We start from the raw sequence: 15,928 nt of genomic DNA, 5'->3' as shown, positions 1-15,928 counted from the left end.
GGAGATAAGAGTCTCAGGTCCTTTTGAGTGGGCTGGCTTTGAACCTTGATCCTCAGATCTCAGCCTCCTGAGTAGCTAGGATTCACAGGCATGAGCCACCATACCCGGCTTGGCTTTTTCTTTTCTTTTCTTTTTTGTCGGTCATGGGACTTGAAATCTGGCCATGGGCACTGTCTCTGAGCTCTTTCGCTTAAGGCTACCACCATATCCCTTAAGCCACATCACCACTTCCAACTTCAAGCTTTTTCTACTTATGTGGTACCAAGGAATCGAACCCAGGTCTTCATGCATGCTAGACAAGCACTCTACTACTAGGCCAAACTCCTGAACCCTGTCTTTTTTTTTGCCAGTCCTGGGGCTTGAACTCAGAGACTGGGCACTGTCCTTAGACACTTTTTGCTCAAGGATAGCACTCTGCCACTTGAGCCAGAGCACCACTTCCAGCTTTTTCTGTGTATGTGATTCTGGGGAATTGAACCCAGGGCTTCGTGCATGTAGGCAAACATGTTACCATGCTCTAGGCCCCTCTTACTGACTTTCCTAACCACAAGCCCCTCCCTGTGCAACTTAACTGCTCCTCCTAGGTACTCCTTAAATAACCTCTTTCCCCTCTCAAAATCCCTTACCTTGGCACACAGAGGCACTTCTATAAATGTTTGTTGAGTAAATGAATGGACGACCAAACTACTTTATTTTTTGCCTCTGGTGGGAATTGAATTCAGGGCTTTGGATCTGTCTCTGTTTCTGTCAAGGCACATGTGTGCACACACAAACTGAATCGCAGTGAGAAAAGAAAAAAACAGGCAAGTCAGGCTCAGAGAAACAAATGGCACATGTTTTCTCCCATACATGAGCACATGTTTTTTTGTTTTTTGGAGTTTTTTTGTTTTTGTTTTTGTTTTTGTTTTTGTTTTGCCAATCCTGGGGCTTGGATTCAGGACCTGAACAGTCCTTGGGCATTCTCAAGGCTAGAGCTCTACCACTTGAGCTTCAGCACCACTTCTGGCTTTTTCTGTGTATGTGGTACCAAGGAATCAAACACGGGGCTTCATGCATGCTAGGCAAGCACTCTGCCACTAGGCCATGCTCCTGGCCATGAACACATTTTTAAAAATAGGCATGGTTTGAATCCTGGCACTGCCATTTCCAGATGATATCATCTTGGATGCTTAACTTTTTTCTCTAAATCTCATGTTCCTCTTTACAAAATAGGGGCTAATTAATAACTTCTGAAAATGTTATAAGAATCAAATGAACTCCTTGTACATTAGGCGCTTAGAACAGTACTTAGTAGCTACCTTCTGGTTGAGTTTATGCATTTTGAGTGAAAGGAGTTTTCTTCCCCCCCCCATTTATCTACATTTTTTGAATTGTTATTATATGGCCTGGAGGGTGGCCAAGCATGAAGACCTGGGTTTAATTCATTGCTACCAAATACAGAGAAAAAGCTGGAAGTGGTTTTGTGTCCATGTGCTGAGTTCAAGCTCCAGGACTAGCAAAAAAAATCATTATTTTAATGGTAATATACAGAGAGGTTACTGTTTCATCAGTCAGGTAATGAGTACATTGTGCCATCCCTTCCTTTGCTCCCTCCCAGTTTTTCCCTCCTGTTAGTATTTTTTCTTTTAAGAGTTCAGAATTTGCTAGTTTGGAGGCATGACTGAGTTGGTAGAGCAACAGCCAATGAGCAAAAGTTCAGATACCCAGTCTGAGTCCCAGACTTAGACATACACACACAAATGACGAGTCCATATTTTGAGAACATTTACTGCATTTGGGCAAAGAAATAAATTCCACAACGTGAAAATACAGAAAAAAGGAAGTATAGAGTTAGGAATGTAGCTCAATGGCAGAATTCTTGCTTAGCATGTACTTGGTTGTGAGTTCAATCCCTACAGGAAAAAAAAATAGAAGTATATTTTTGACAAAGAGAATGGAATAGAATTCAACAAGGCCTTCCGGTAAAATTACTACTTCTCTAAAAGAGGCTGAAGAATACTGAGAATAGGGCCAGGAGTTTGGCCTAGTGGTAGAGTGCTTGCCTAGCATGCATGAAGACCCAGGTTTGATTCCTCCGTATTACATATCTAGAAAAAAGGCAGAAGTGGTGCTGTGGCTCAAGTGATAGAGCACTAGCCTTGAGCAAGCCCAAGGACAGTGCCCAGGCCCTGAGTTCAAGCCCAAGAACTGGCAAAAAAAGAATATTGAGACTAGAGCCCAGATCAAGAGGCCATGTGAATGGTAGATATTGAACTTGGAGTGAATGAATTCTTCTGTTGGGGTGGTGGTTCTGTATAGGCTTAGGAATCTTCTTAATAGACTTATAACTGAGGTGCTCTGGTGAACTCATATATACTATTTTTAAAAGACAGGACCTATTGTGTAGCACAAGTTAGTCTGAATTAACTTTGTAGTCCTGGCTGGCCTTGAACTTTCAATCCCGCCATCTCAGTGCCCTGAGTGGTAGGGTTACAGGGATGTACAACCTTGCCTGGCTTTTTCTCAAGCCTATAAGACCTGGTATTCCCCCATATGCCATTTTTTATTATTTCCATATGCCTACATAGGAGTTCCCACCACCTGGCCAAACTCCTTAAGTCCTACCTCCTCCTACTCTTCTTGCCTCTGAGAAGCTCTCTTATCTATGAACTCTTTCTTGCCTTCATTCACCTCTGTACCTTAGTTCCACAACCCCTGTGGGAGTAGGTATATTACTGTAGAGGCAGCCTTCTCCTCAATTCCTGACAACACTTGAGAGGGAAGTACACCAGAAATACATTGCGATTGACTGACCAGTAGGTAGGTGCTCTTGAAGACAATGTAGACATGAGAAAGGGTATCAATGTATGTGAAGTAATGCACCTTCTGTCTGGCAAATATAATGTAACCCTTCTATTAATTACAATAAAAATATATGAAAAAAGACAATGTGGCATGGGTCTCCTCAAATCCTGCCTACTACTACCAATACAAGTTTCCCCTTCACAGTACAGTACAACTCTCTCTCTCTCTTTCTCTCTCTCTCTCTCTTTCTCTCTCTCTCTCTCTGTCTCTCTCTCTCTCTCTCATTTTAAGATAGGATCTCTCTATATATAGCCCACTTCTCAAACCAGTTGATCACATGAGGCCCCAGCCTGTTCAGTAGCCATCTTGTGTCTGAATTATTAAGGGTCTGGACAGCAAGGACCATGTTTTGGTGTGTCCTCCATATGGCCCAGCTAAGAGCTTGCAACATTAACAGCATTGTATAAGCACATAGTTTTGCTGCTATAGATAACTCAGTAAAGATATCATTCTTATTTGGAGAGGGGTGTGTTTATATGTATTCTCATGTGTCTGTTCTTGCTCATTAAATTGCAACAGACTCCAGAGAAGGAATTTGTGAGGAAAGTCACATGATGGTTCAAAAAAATGAACAAAACCTGGGATTTGATCCCTCCCACTCCAATCCAGGGAATGATTTTTCTGTTGTTGGTGCACAACCTATACCCTCACAACAAAAACAAAAATTTACACCTCACTAGATACCTGGATTTCCAAGGGGTGGGGACAGGGAGATCGCTAGAATTCATCTTTCACAGGGCTTGAGCAGGTGTTAGAAGCTGAGCTTAAAACCCTGTACTGCCAAATAAAAAAGTCATATTTCAGGCCTGGAGGTGTAGCTCAGTAATAAAGCATGTGTTTTGCATGTTCAAGGCCATGGATTTGATCCTTCTCCACCAAAACATTCAGATTCCAAGTCGCTTTCCCCCTCGGGATTGATTTTCGTGTCTGCCAGCACTGGGGCTGGAGGGCATGCATTCTGTCCCTCAGCTTTTTCATTCAAGGCTGACACTCTACCACTTAAGTTACATCACTTTTTTTCATATATTTTTTATTGTAATTAATAGAAGGGTTACATGATATTTGCCAGATAGATGGTGCATTAATTCCCATACATTGATACCCCTTCTACATCAATTTTTTTAAAAGTAATTAACTGGCTGGAGAAAAAGTCTAAGGACTTTTCTATCCAGGCTGGCTTTGAACCTGGATCCTCATCTCAGCCTCTTGAGTAGCTGAGACATGAACCACCAGAGCTTAACTATTTTTTCTTTCCCCAAATATATGTCACTCGGTGTATGTCAAATGTCGTTCTAAGGATTTTTACAACTAATTCTCATAACAGTCCCATAATGTAGATATTACTATTTCCCATTTTATAAATGTAGAAAATAAAGTACAAGGAGATTTGGTGACTTGCCCAAGGTCATCCAGCCAATAAGAGTTTGGAGGCTAATTCATAGAATTTAAATTAGTCATGTAAAGTGTACAAATAATACACTCATTACATTGTAAAACCACAACCTCTCCCTAGTCCCAAAATATTTTTATCACCCTAAAATGAAACTCCATATTTGTTCCTCATTAACTTCTTCCTCCCGCCTACCCCCCCACCTTTCTGGAACTGTCTCTCTCTGCCCTTTCCCCTCCCCCCTCTCCTTCAACAGAGTCTTACTATGTTAGGATGACCTTGAATTCCAGATCCTTCATGCCTCAGCCTCCCTAGTGCTGATATTGAAGGTATATGCCATCACACTCATTGTTTTATAGATTTATCTGGAGATTGCATTTAATTTAATTTAATGTATAGCCTTTTATATCTGGTTTCTTTCTATTCGTATAATGCTTTCTGAGATCCCCCCATGACACAGTATGTATCACTACTTCAGTCTTTTCTTTTTTTTTTTTTTTGCCAGTCATGGGCTTGAGCTCAGGGCCTGAGCACTGTCCTTGGACTTTCGCAAGGTTAGAGCTCTACCACTTGAGCCTCAGCACCATTTCTGGCTTTTTTCTATGTATGTGGTACCGAGGAATTGAACCCGGGTCTTCGTGCATGCTAGGCAAGCACTTTAACCACTAGGCCAAACTCCTGGCCCGTACTTCAGTCTTTTCATGGCTGAATAATATTTCATTGTCTCATGGATGACAATTTTCTTGCTCCCAGCTGGTTAAGTTTTTGTTGGTGGTAGTGGTTTTATTTGGGATTTTTGTTGTTGTGTGTCTTTTAGAATGTAGAGACAGAGCCATCCTTTGTAGCATAGGCTGCCTGGAAACTTACAATCTCCTGCCTTAGTTTCCTGGGTACTCTAGCTAGTACGTTTTGAAGTCAAGATTTGAATCCAGGCAGTCTGACTCAAGTGAGTGCTATTAGTTTTCTATGTTTAAAATACTTGTCCACTTAAACAAGATATATTTTCAAGTAATTAAGTTGACTTTTAAAATTTACCACATATGCTAAGTGTTTGTGTGATATGGTACATGCCTATAATTTTAGCATTCAGGAGGCTGAGAGAGGAAGATAATGAATTTGAGGCCTGCCTGGTTTACCTAGCAAGACTGCATCAAAAATAGTATCAAATGCACATAAAACTTAATTAAAACTTCAGGTCAGCCTAAGATGTCCACACTGAAGTCATTAAATTTCTAGCCAAAGCCCCAAAACACTCGCTGTTGACATTAACCTCTGTAGCCTCATACAGGTTTATGTGCAGTTTCACAGGATTTTATGAAATATTATACATAATTCATAGACCTTCACAGAAACATTCATGGTTGGGAGAGTCCAATTTGTGATATATTGACTACACATCCCTATAAGACATCTTGTCAACAAAATGATTCTATCAATTTGCTCTGCAGATTGTACTCCCAATCCAGAAAGTGGGTTCATGCATGATGGAAAGATTTTCCATGGGAGGCAGCTGAGTAAAAAAAACGAGTTGGATGTATACTGAATAAATTAGAATATCAAAAATCTAGTAAGTCTCCCTGAGTGTTGTAGTTAATTAAAATCTTACCACAAGGGATGTACAAGACCATGTTTGGAGACCAATGATATAGCTCTTTAAAACAGCTCCTTGAAAAGTGACGTTCCAGAGAGGCATTCCAGACCTGAAGTGTTTGCCCTGACAGAATGGGAGGTGAGAATGCTATTCCAACACACCAATTGCATGATCACATGATTTTTCTCCTGACTTCTCAAAGGTGAGGAAAAAAATAAAATAAAAAGCATCTTTTCTACAGCTTTTTAAAATTTTTGGTACTGATGCTGGGGCTTGAACTCAGGGCCTCATGCTGTCTTTTGGCTTTTGCACTCAAGGATGACACTCTACCACTTAAAACACACATCCTCTTCTGTTTTTTTTTCTGGTTAATTAGAGATGAGTCTAATGGACTGTAATCTAGCTATTCAGTAGGATGAGCTCTTAGGATCCTGGTTCAAAGCCAACCTATGCACAAAACTCAAGGCTCTTACCTCCAATTAACCACCAAAAAGCTGTGGTAGAAACATCAAAGGGTATGACCTGCTATCACAGCCTTTCAGGGACACAGGCTATCCTCAGGAGGCTAGGCTGATAGTACTCAACTCCTGCTCCTGAAAAATAATGAGATTCTGCTGTATGAAATCAGTATTGCAAACAGGGTGCTGATGGCTTACATCTGTAATCCTAGCTACTCAGTAGGCTGAGATCTAAGGATTGAGGTTCAAGGTCAGCTGGGGCATTGATGTCCATGAGACTTTTATTTCCAATGAACCACCAGAAAACCGGAAGTGGTGCTGTGGCTCAAGTGGTAGAGCGCTGGCCTTAAGCTGAAGATCTCAAGGACAGCAACCAGGCCCAGAGTTTAAGCTCCATGGCCCAAAACAAGAGAGAGAGAGAGAGAGAGAGAGAGAGAGAGAGAGAGAGAGAGAGAGAGAGAGAGAGAGAGGGAGAGGGAGAGGGAGAGGGAGAGGGAGAGGGAGAGGGAGAGGGAGAGGGAGAGGGAGAGGGAGAGGGAGAGGGAGAGGGAGAGGGAGAGGGAGAGGGAGAGGGAGAGGGAGAGGGAGAGGGAGAGGGAGAGGGAGAGGGAGAGGGAGAGGGAGAGGGAGAGGGAGAGGGAGAGAGGAAAAGAAATCAGTATTGCAGAAACTCTGAAGGAGGCTAGGGAGTAGGAGTGCACCTGCACCTCCCTGATTTCCTTCCATCAGTCATTCAATCAGCAGACACTAAGTACTGGAGCTCCTTGTCCCAGCTTGTTCTGGGTACTGAGAGTGGAAAAAGACTCATCTCTTTGACATCTTTAGCTGTGATTTGTGAGATCTTCTTTCCTTTAAGTTCCTCCCTTTATTCCTTATAACTTCAAAGTTGAAGTAAGGGGTTCCAACCAAGCCAGTCATACCTCTCTCTCTCTCTCTCTCTCTCTCTCTCTCTCTCTCTCTCTCTCTCTCTCTCTCTCTCTCTCTCTCTCTCTCTCTCTCTCACACACACACACACACACACACACGCACACACGCACACACACAACTTTGCCCAGGACCCCCAAACACTCAGGGCTCACCTGGCTCTGTCATGTTTGTATTAGAATAGTGAATAGAGCAGATCTGTGGGAGAAAAATAGAACTTTATATTGCACAGGTCTAATCCGTCATATCTCTATAGAACTGCATAGTTTACAAAATACTTCCATCCCTATTCCTTTATTTGATCTGGTGCCCTGGTTTTATCTTTCATATTCAAAGACTATGATCTGAATGTGATCTCTCACTGCATGTGAAACAAGACTAATGTGGGACTAAGAGGCCTTCCTGAGCCAGGAGGTCTAAAATTGAGGTTCAAAGCCCGCCAGAGAAGACAAATCCTTGAAACTCTTTTCTCCAATTAATCAGCAAAAAAAAAGCCAGAACTGCACCAGCTGTGAACAAAAATGCCAAGTGAGAGTGCAAGGCTCTGAGTTCAAGTGTCTGTACTAGCTCAAGAATTTTTTTTCTGTCAGTAAAGGGACTTGAACTCTAGGCCAAGGCTACTGTCCTACCTCTTGAGCCACAGTGCTACTTCCGGTTTTTCTGGTGGTCAATCGTCTCACAGGGGCAGGGAGTTTGGCCTAATGGTAGAGTGCTTGCCTAGCATTCACAAAGACCCAGGTTCAATTCCTTGGTACCACATATATAGAAAAAAGCTGAAAGTGGTTCTGTGGCTCATGTGGTAGAGCTCTAGGCTTGAGAAAGCCCAAAGACAGTGCTCAGGCCCTGAGCTCAAGCCAGGAGTGGCAACAAAAAAAGTCTCAAGGACTTTAGTGCCCAGCTGGCTTTGAACCTTGATCCTCAAATCTCAGCCTCCTGAGTAGCTAGAATTACAAGCATGAGCCACCAGTGCCCAGCTTCAATATTTTTGTTAAAAGAGGTGCTTCTGCCTTTTGGTAACAGAATTAATAGTTTTCCTCCCTCTTTTCCTTTCCTTTTTTTTCCTGTTGGTCATGGGGCTTGAACTCTGGTTTGGGTGCTGTCCTGAGCTCTTTCACTCAAGGCTAGAACTCTACCTCTTGAGCCACAGTGCCACTGTTGATTTTCTGGTGGTTAGTTGGAGATGAGCCTTATAGTTTCCTGAAAGCCTGTGGCTTTGAACTGAAATCCTCAGTTCTCAGCTTCCTGAGTAGCTAGGATTACAGGCATGAGCCACCAATGCCTGGCTTTCCTTTCCTTTTTTTTTTCTTCTTCTTTTTTTATTGGTATCAGTACTAGAGCTTGAACTTGAGGCCTGGTCACTGTCCTCTAGCTTTTGTGTTCAAGGCTGGCACTCTACCATGTGAGTCAGCTCCACTCCCAGATTTTTTTGGTGGTTAATTGGAGATAAAAAAAAAAAACTCACAGCTGGCGCCAGTAGCTCATGCCTGTAATCCTAGCTACTTAGGAGGTTGAGATCTGAGGATCATGGTTTGAAGCCAGCCCAGGCAAAAAAAAAAGTCCCTATGAGACTCCAATAAATGACTCAAAAACCAGGGGCTGGGAGTTTGGCCTAGTGGTAGAGTGCTTGCCTAGCATTCACAAAGACCCGCGTTCAATTCCTTGGTACCACAAACACATAGAAAAAGCCAGAAATGGTGCTGTGGCTCAAGTGGTAGAGCTCTAGCCTTGAGAAAACCCAAGGACAGTGCTCAGGCCCTGAGCTCAAGCCCAGGACCGGCAAAAAAAAACAAACCAGAAGTTGTTTTGTGGCTCAGGTGATAGAGCACTAGCTTTGAGCCAAAGAGCTCAGGGACAGTACTCAGGCCCCGAGTTCAAGCCTGACAAAAACAAAAAACCAGAGTCACATAGACTTTTTTGCCTGTATGGCTTTCAAGGGGGACAATACTCCGATGAACTTAACCTGAACAACTAAACTAGGATTGCAAACCTACCAGTAGTAATGCCCGGATTTTAGTCCTTTTAAAAATTCCTTCACGCGGGCCGGGAGTTTGGCCTAGTGGTTAAAGTGCTTGCCTAGCATGCATGAAGACCCGGGTTCGATTCCTCGGTACCACATACATAGAAAAAAGCCGGAAGTGGTGCTGAGGCTCAAGTGGTAGAGTGCTAGCCTTGAGAAAGTCCAAGGACAGTGCTCAGACCCTGAGCTCAAGCCCAGGACTGGCAAAAAAAAATTCCTTCACTCATCCACATTCCTTCATAAACTCATATACTTGTCCAGTTTCCTCTCTGAGCCACCATGTACCTCCATTCCTACAATGTAGCTCCAACTTTCTGACCTGATATAGAGACTTCCAACACCATCTCAGCCAAATATTATCAAAGTCTGACAGCCTTTCTACCTGGTTCCTAGCCCATGGTTTCAGCCACACCAGTTCCAACCTTGACCTGGCCGAGAGCCGGTTCCAGATGAACATCCCATAAAAATGAAGACGTCAGGGTTATAAGCCCACGATATCAGGGGTGGTTTGCAATAGTAGAGGGCCAAAGCCTATACTGTCCTGGTAAGAGGGATCAGAGCTGTCTGTCTTGGCAGTTTCCAGCAGGGGGTCCAAATAGCAGGGAAAGCTGCTTTTAGCTAGGAGCCAGATTAAAAAGAAATGACAGTGCCCAGTGGCTGCCATACAGGACGGAGACGGAGCCCCACTACTCCCTCCCTTCATCCACGGCTGTGTTTTTAGTTGAACCTTTCAGTCTCCCTTAGCCTTGGAAACTCCCTTCCCTCGGGAGAGGAGTTTTTGCTGTAGTCCAGGAGCAACCAGCCGAGCCCTCTTTCAGCCCCAGCTCTGAGCGCTGACGATTAGAGCAGGCCGAGTTAGCATTGTCACTCCGGTAGTGGCAACCAGTGAGGGGCGGGAGTGTGTAATTGCAACCACTTCCTGCCCCAGCTTGCCCTAGGGCTGGCCCCGCCCCTGAAGACAGTCAGGGGCAGGGCCCAGGTACAGTAAGAGAGTCTGGTTAGGGGTGGGTGGGTGCTGTCTAGTGGGACCCGCCCACAAGGGAAACCAGCTGAGATTCATAAACCCGGTAAGGGGGCAGGCAGGGTGGGGCAGGAAGACTGTCTACTATTTGTGCCTCACAGTACTAAAGCAGTCGAGGGCATTCTATTGACACAACCTGTTCCTACAAGGAAGAATCTAGTCAACAGTCTCTCCAACTAGTTAGTATACAACTAGTTCCAATATTAGTTTTGTTGTGTGTGCAAGCGTGCATGCGTGCGGGAGTGGGCCAGTCCTGGGGCTTGAGTTCAGGGCCTGGGCACTGTCTCGTAGCTTTTTCCACTCAAGGTGAATGCTATGCCACTTGAACCACACCTCCACTTTCAGGTTTTTGGTGGTAAATTGTAGATAAAAAGCCTCAAGTCTGCATGGGATGGTTTCAAACCTTGATCCTCAGATCTCAACCCTCCTCAGTAGTATCACAGCAATGAGCCACCAGCTTTAGGCCAATATTGGCTTTGTTCTTCTTTGGTTTTGTTGTTGTTATTGTTGTTGATTTGTTTTTTGCTGGTCCATCCTGGGGCTTGAAACCAGGGCCTGGGCATTGTCCTCGAGCTTTCTCAACGCTAGTGTTCTACCACTTTAGCCATAGCGCCACTTCTGGCTTTTTCTGTGTATGGGGTATGGAGAAATCAAACCCAAGGCTTCATGCATGCTTGGCAAGCATTCTATCACTAGACCATACTCCCAGCCCTAAGCTCTCTTCTTGAGCTCTGTTAATTCTAAAGTGGCTGAGAAAAGCAGGAGGGGCCAGCCAGGGTCTGCATATAGAGATGCTCTTCTTTCTGGCTTATACACACTGCATTTCCTCTAAGGAATTTGGGGCAGAGAAGAGAGGTAAGGGTTGGTTCCAACTGAAGGCCTGTGATGTGTAACACTGTCACTCTGCAGGTGCCTCTCCTTTCCTGGAGATTTCAAGATTCATTGGCAGGTTGCATCCCTGGTCTCTGACTACTCGGAGTGGACAATCCTGTGTACACAGTGCTAATGCTTCGTTAGGCTTCCTGGAGATACCAAGGAAACCCTCCCTTTGGAGAGCCAGTTGTGTACTGGGCATGAGGATGGCAGAATGGTCCAAACCCCCATTTCCATATGTTAGCTGTGTGACCTTGGGCAGCTTGCTTAACTTCTCTGGACTGTAGTCTCCTGGTAGAGACTAAAATGAAGCTAATATGTGCCTTACATGTGGTAAAGGTGAAATAAGACATATATGGTAAAGTGCTTTGAAAGCTGTAAAGCATTATGCAAAGTCAAGGCACAGATGATCACATTTAATGGTATGGAGGTGGGAGAGAAGACCCTAATGGGGAAATATGCGCAGGCACCAGTGAATGAAGGTGCAAGCTATCCACTGGAGTGTTAAAGAAGGAGGATATAAAGGGGCTATCAGAGGCAGTGGGGGTTAGCCTGTGTAGGCTTCCCGTTGGGGGAAAGTCTGAAAGAGATCCTGGAAAAAGGCTGGCAGATGAGATGGAGAAAAAGCTATATTATCTCTCCTTTTGAGAAGGACTTACATGGCCCTGGTTGTCTTAATCGTGCCCATGTGAAGAGAGGCCAGCTACGGGTAGTGAGTTTTGTTTGGGGGGAGGGGGTGGCCTGTCAGGCCTCAGAGTGTAAGGCAGCAGCTGGAAGCATGCCGTTTATCACATACCGCGCCTGCAGCGAGCACAGGCTCGCTGGAATGAGCAGGGAATGTCTCTTCTCACTCTCTGCAGACAGAGGAGAGGGGAACCAAGGGGAGCTGGGCAAGCCAAGCATTTTAAATGACAGCTGCAAACCTGTAGGCTTCTTTATCCCCTTTGCAGTCTGGCAGGGTGACCCCCTTCCCTCCCTCTTCTGATCTGCTGGAGTTTTGCCTCCACCAACACTTATGAGAGCATCCTTGCTTGATGGCTACTGGAGAGGAGGGTGTGCCATGTGTAACAGTGGCACAAGTTTCAGGATGCACCCATGTCTCTGCATGTCAGCAGCAATATGTGCAGGTCCAGGCAAGTGTCTGTCTACAAACATGTGTCACACAGGTGCATGCTGCAGGTATGCAGAACACAGGGCTTGCCCTTCTGCTCCTGTCTGACTTTGAATCAAGCTATCTCATCTGTAACACAAAAAGATTTGTACCGGTGCCGGGAGTTTAGCCTAGTGGTAGAGTGCTTGTGTAGCATGCACGAAGACCTGGGTTCCATTCCTCGGTACCTCACATACATAGCAAAAAGCTGGAAGTGGTGCTGAGGCTCAAGTGGTAGAGTATTAGCCTTGAGAAAGTCCAAGGACAGTGCTCAGGCCCTGAGCCCAAGCTCAGGACTGGCACAAAAAAGATTTGTACCACAGAGTCTCAGGGGGGCCGTTCAGCTCTACTATTCACTATTTTGACACTTACAGCGGTGGCTGCTTTAAAAGTCAGGGCAGTGGAATAAGAAAATCAGCCAAACCAGTTGTGAGGTTGGCTGTCAACACTTCAGATGTTTAGGTTTAGAGATTCAGCTTTCAAAAGGCTGCTTACTTGGCATCATCTAACATCTGTTCATTTTCCAAGGAGTAGTCTTACACTGACCCCCGACTAAATGATAGCATGCAGTTAATTCGGCAGATACACTGGTGCTCTCACTGAGGCCTTAACTCAAGGCTTGGGCACTGTCCCTGAGCTTCTTTGGCTAAGATTGGTACTCTACCAATTGAACCACAGGTCCACTTCCGCTTTTGGATGGTTAATTGGAGATAAGTCTCACAGACTTTCCTTCCTGGACTAGTTCTGAACTGAGACCACTAGATCTCAGTGTCCTAAGTAGCTAGTAGTCAGGTGTGAGCCACGGATGCCTGGACAGCCCTGTTGTGAAGTAGGATCTGTGCCAGTAGCTTTAGAGATGAATAAGGCATCCTTTCTGCCTCCCAGGAGCTCACCTTCAGAAGCATGTGAACAAATAATTGCAATGCAGTGTGATAATGAAGGCATAAATCCTGCATGCATTGTATGAACACAGAAGAAAGTCCCGTTCATTCTGAGTAGAGGTGTGTGGCACAGAGACTATGTCTGAAGCAGTCAAACTTTACAACCATTCTACCATCAGTGACGGTGTGTGTGTGTGTGCGTTGTCAGTCTTGGGGTTTGAACTAAGGACATGGACATGATCCCTGAGCTGCTTTTGCTTAAGGCTACTACTGTAATACTTGAGCCGCAGCACCACTTCCAGCCCTTTCTGTTTCTATGGCACTGAGTAATCAAACTCAGAGCTTCATGCATGCTGGGCAAGCACTCTACTACTAAGCCACATTCTCAGCCCCAGCCAGTGAAGTTTTACCTTCACTTTCCTACTTCCAAAATCTGCCCTTGCTCTTTGCCTTTTACCAGTCCAATTCCTTTTGGCAAAACAAGGAAAGTACAGAATGGAAGGAATCAAGAACTAAGAAATTATACGGGCACTGGTGGTTGATACTGATTATAGTCTTAGTTACTCAGGAGGCTGAGATCTGAGGATCTCAGTTGTAACCTATCTTAGGCAGGCAAGTGCTTGAGAGCCTTATCTCCAATTAACCACCAAAAAGTGGGAAATGGGGCTGGAAATGTGACAATGGTGGCGTATTTGCCTGGCATGCATGAAGCCCTAGGTTCAATTCGTCAGTACCACATGAACTTTAAAGCCAGAAATGGTACTGTGTCTGAAGTGGTAGAGTGCTAGCCCTGAGCAAAAGAAGCTCAGGGACATTGCCCAGGCCCTGAATTCAAGCCTAAGTACTAGCAAAAATAAGTGGGAAGTGGTGGTGTGGCTCCAATGGTAGAGTGGCAGACTTGAGTAGAAACAGCCAAACAAGCCAGTTCAGAATGAAAAGACCTGAGATCAAGCCCAGTATTGGCACCAAAAATAGGGGGCTGGTAGAGGAGATAGAGGAGAGGTGAGGGGAGAAGAGGAGAGAGGAAAGGAGGGAAGGCGAGAGGGGAAGAGAGGGGAGGGGAGGGGAGGGAGAGGAGAGGACCAACTAGTAGGGAAGAAAAAGTCCTTGATGAGAGTGAGGCTATGAAAAGAGAGCAATCCACACAAAGGGATAGTCTGCGCAACCAGAAAAGGATTGGCCAAATGGCATTCTGAGATCAAAACAGCTCACTGGGAACAACTGTCACCCATACCCCTCTCATTTACAGGCCAATGAGAGGTCCAGTTGAAGTTGTCTGTGTCATTTGTTTACCTAATACTGAAGGAGTGGGGAGCAGGAGGAAGATCCAGAGAATGGAGAATCTCTAGATTCTCCATTGTTGCCTGTTGAAATCACATTCAATAGACTATCTTGATACTAGGAATAGGGCTGCATTAGGTATTCCCTCTCCGTTGCCCAGTGTCCCTGGGAACAGCAGGGCATGTGTGTGAGATGGTCGCTAAGGATAATGGGGCAGCCCAAGTTCCTGTGGAGAGTAGATGAGAGGGAGGATAGGTGGCTGGGGGGGGGGGGGAAGGAAGGTACATTAACTTCAGGATTCTGCTCCAGGTTCTTGCCAGTACCCTAACCTGCCAGAGATGGCCTGGGGGCGTGGAAGCAAATCTGCGGGGGCCCCACCTTCTCTCCTCGGAAGCTTTGGAGGGCTACCACCCTATCCAGACCGGAGCCCTCTATCTGAAGCAGTCTCTTCTCACCCCATCGTTCTGTGCATAAGGCCAGGGGTTGCTGCCGCGAAGGGAACCCTGGGAATGTGCCTTGAATGACCCCCTAAACACATCTGGATTTTTGGAATTGAGGCCAGCCCCCGAAACGAACCCCAGGGAAGTGAGCCAAGAGGAGGGATCTGGAAAAGGAGAGGCAGGGCAGAGTTAAGGGCCTGCCAATTTAGGACTCCTAGCCCCCCGATTAGGACCATTAGGACTGGTCCCAAACTTCCTGTTTCTTCCTGCTGCTTTGACCCGAGGGCTGTGGCTCTGATATAGCTCAGAGCCTGGAAGTGCATGCTGGGTAAGCGCAGACGGACGGAGAAGGGGAGCTGCTTGCTGTCTGTCGCCAGCCCTGGGCCAATGTGGGCGCGCACTCGGCTTCCTTCTCTGGCGGTCACGCTTTGCATGTGGGATGGGCAGCAGGCAGGTGGCAGGGAGGCCCCCATGCTGAGGGATCTGGGCGGAGCCTGAGCCAGGGCGGAGGCGGAGGGGGAAAAAGGGAGGAGGCGGTGGGAGGGGCCGGGGTGTGGGCTGGGAGTTTCTGCATTTTAAAGGGAAGCAAAGTTGCCTTGGTGGAGGCCGAAGTTCGAGCTGATTTGACCGTGCCAAGTGCAGGAAATCCTGGAGATGCAGCGCAGCCCTAGCAGTTCAGACCAAGACCAAGAGCTCCTGCACCCTCCCGAAGCCCTGAGGAGATCATATAAGACAATGAAAAGATGCCTTCTTCCACTTGGCAAAAAGAAAACTTAACGCAACTGGTTCCCAAAGGTGGGCAACATTTTGGATTTTAACAACAAAAACAACAACAGAAATACAAAAAAATACTGGACTGGACTCTAGAGACAAGAAGCAATCCTGATCTGTCAGGGTGGAGGTGGGAGAGGGTACTTTGCACTCAGTTCTTTTATTCTTAAGACAATCTACTGGAGTCAGGGGTCACTACTGCCAATTAGCTTCTGCTTCAACAGTGGAAAGGAGGGTAGTAGAGAGTAGTGGTAGAGAAGACACGCTTTGAGAGGATGATGAAATAC

The sequence above is a fragment of the Megascapheus bottae genome, chromosome X (assembly GCF_031878675.1).
Source record: "Megascapheus bottae isolate mThoBot1 chromosome X, mThoBot2.hap1, whole genome shotgun sequence".
Lineage (NCBI taxonomy): Eukaryota > Metazoa > Chordata > Mammalia > Rodentia > Geomyidae > Megascapheus > Megascapheus bottae.
The sequence above is the reverse complement of the archived record's forward strand: the minus strand, read 5'-3'. Positions refer to the sequence as shown.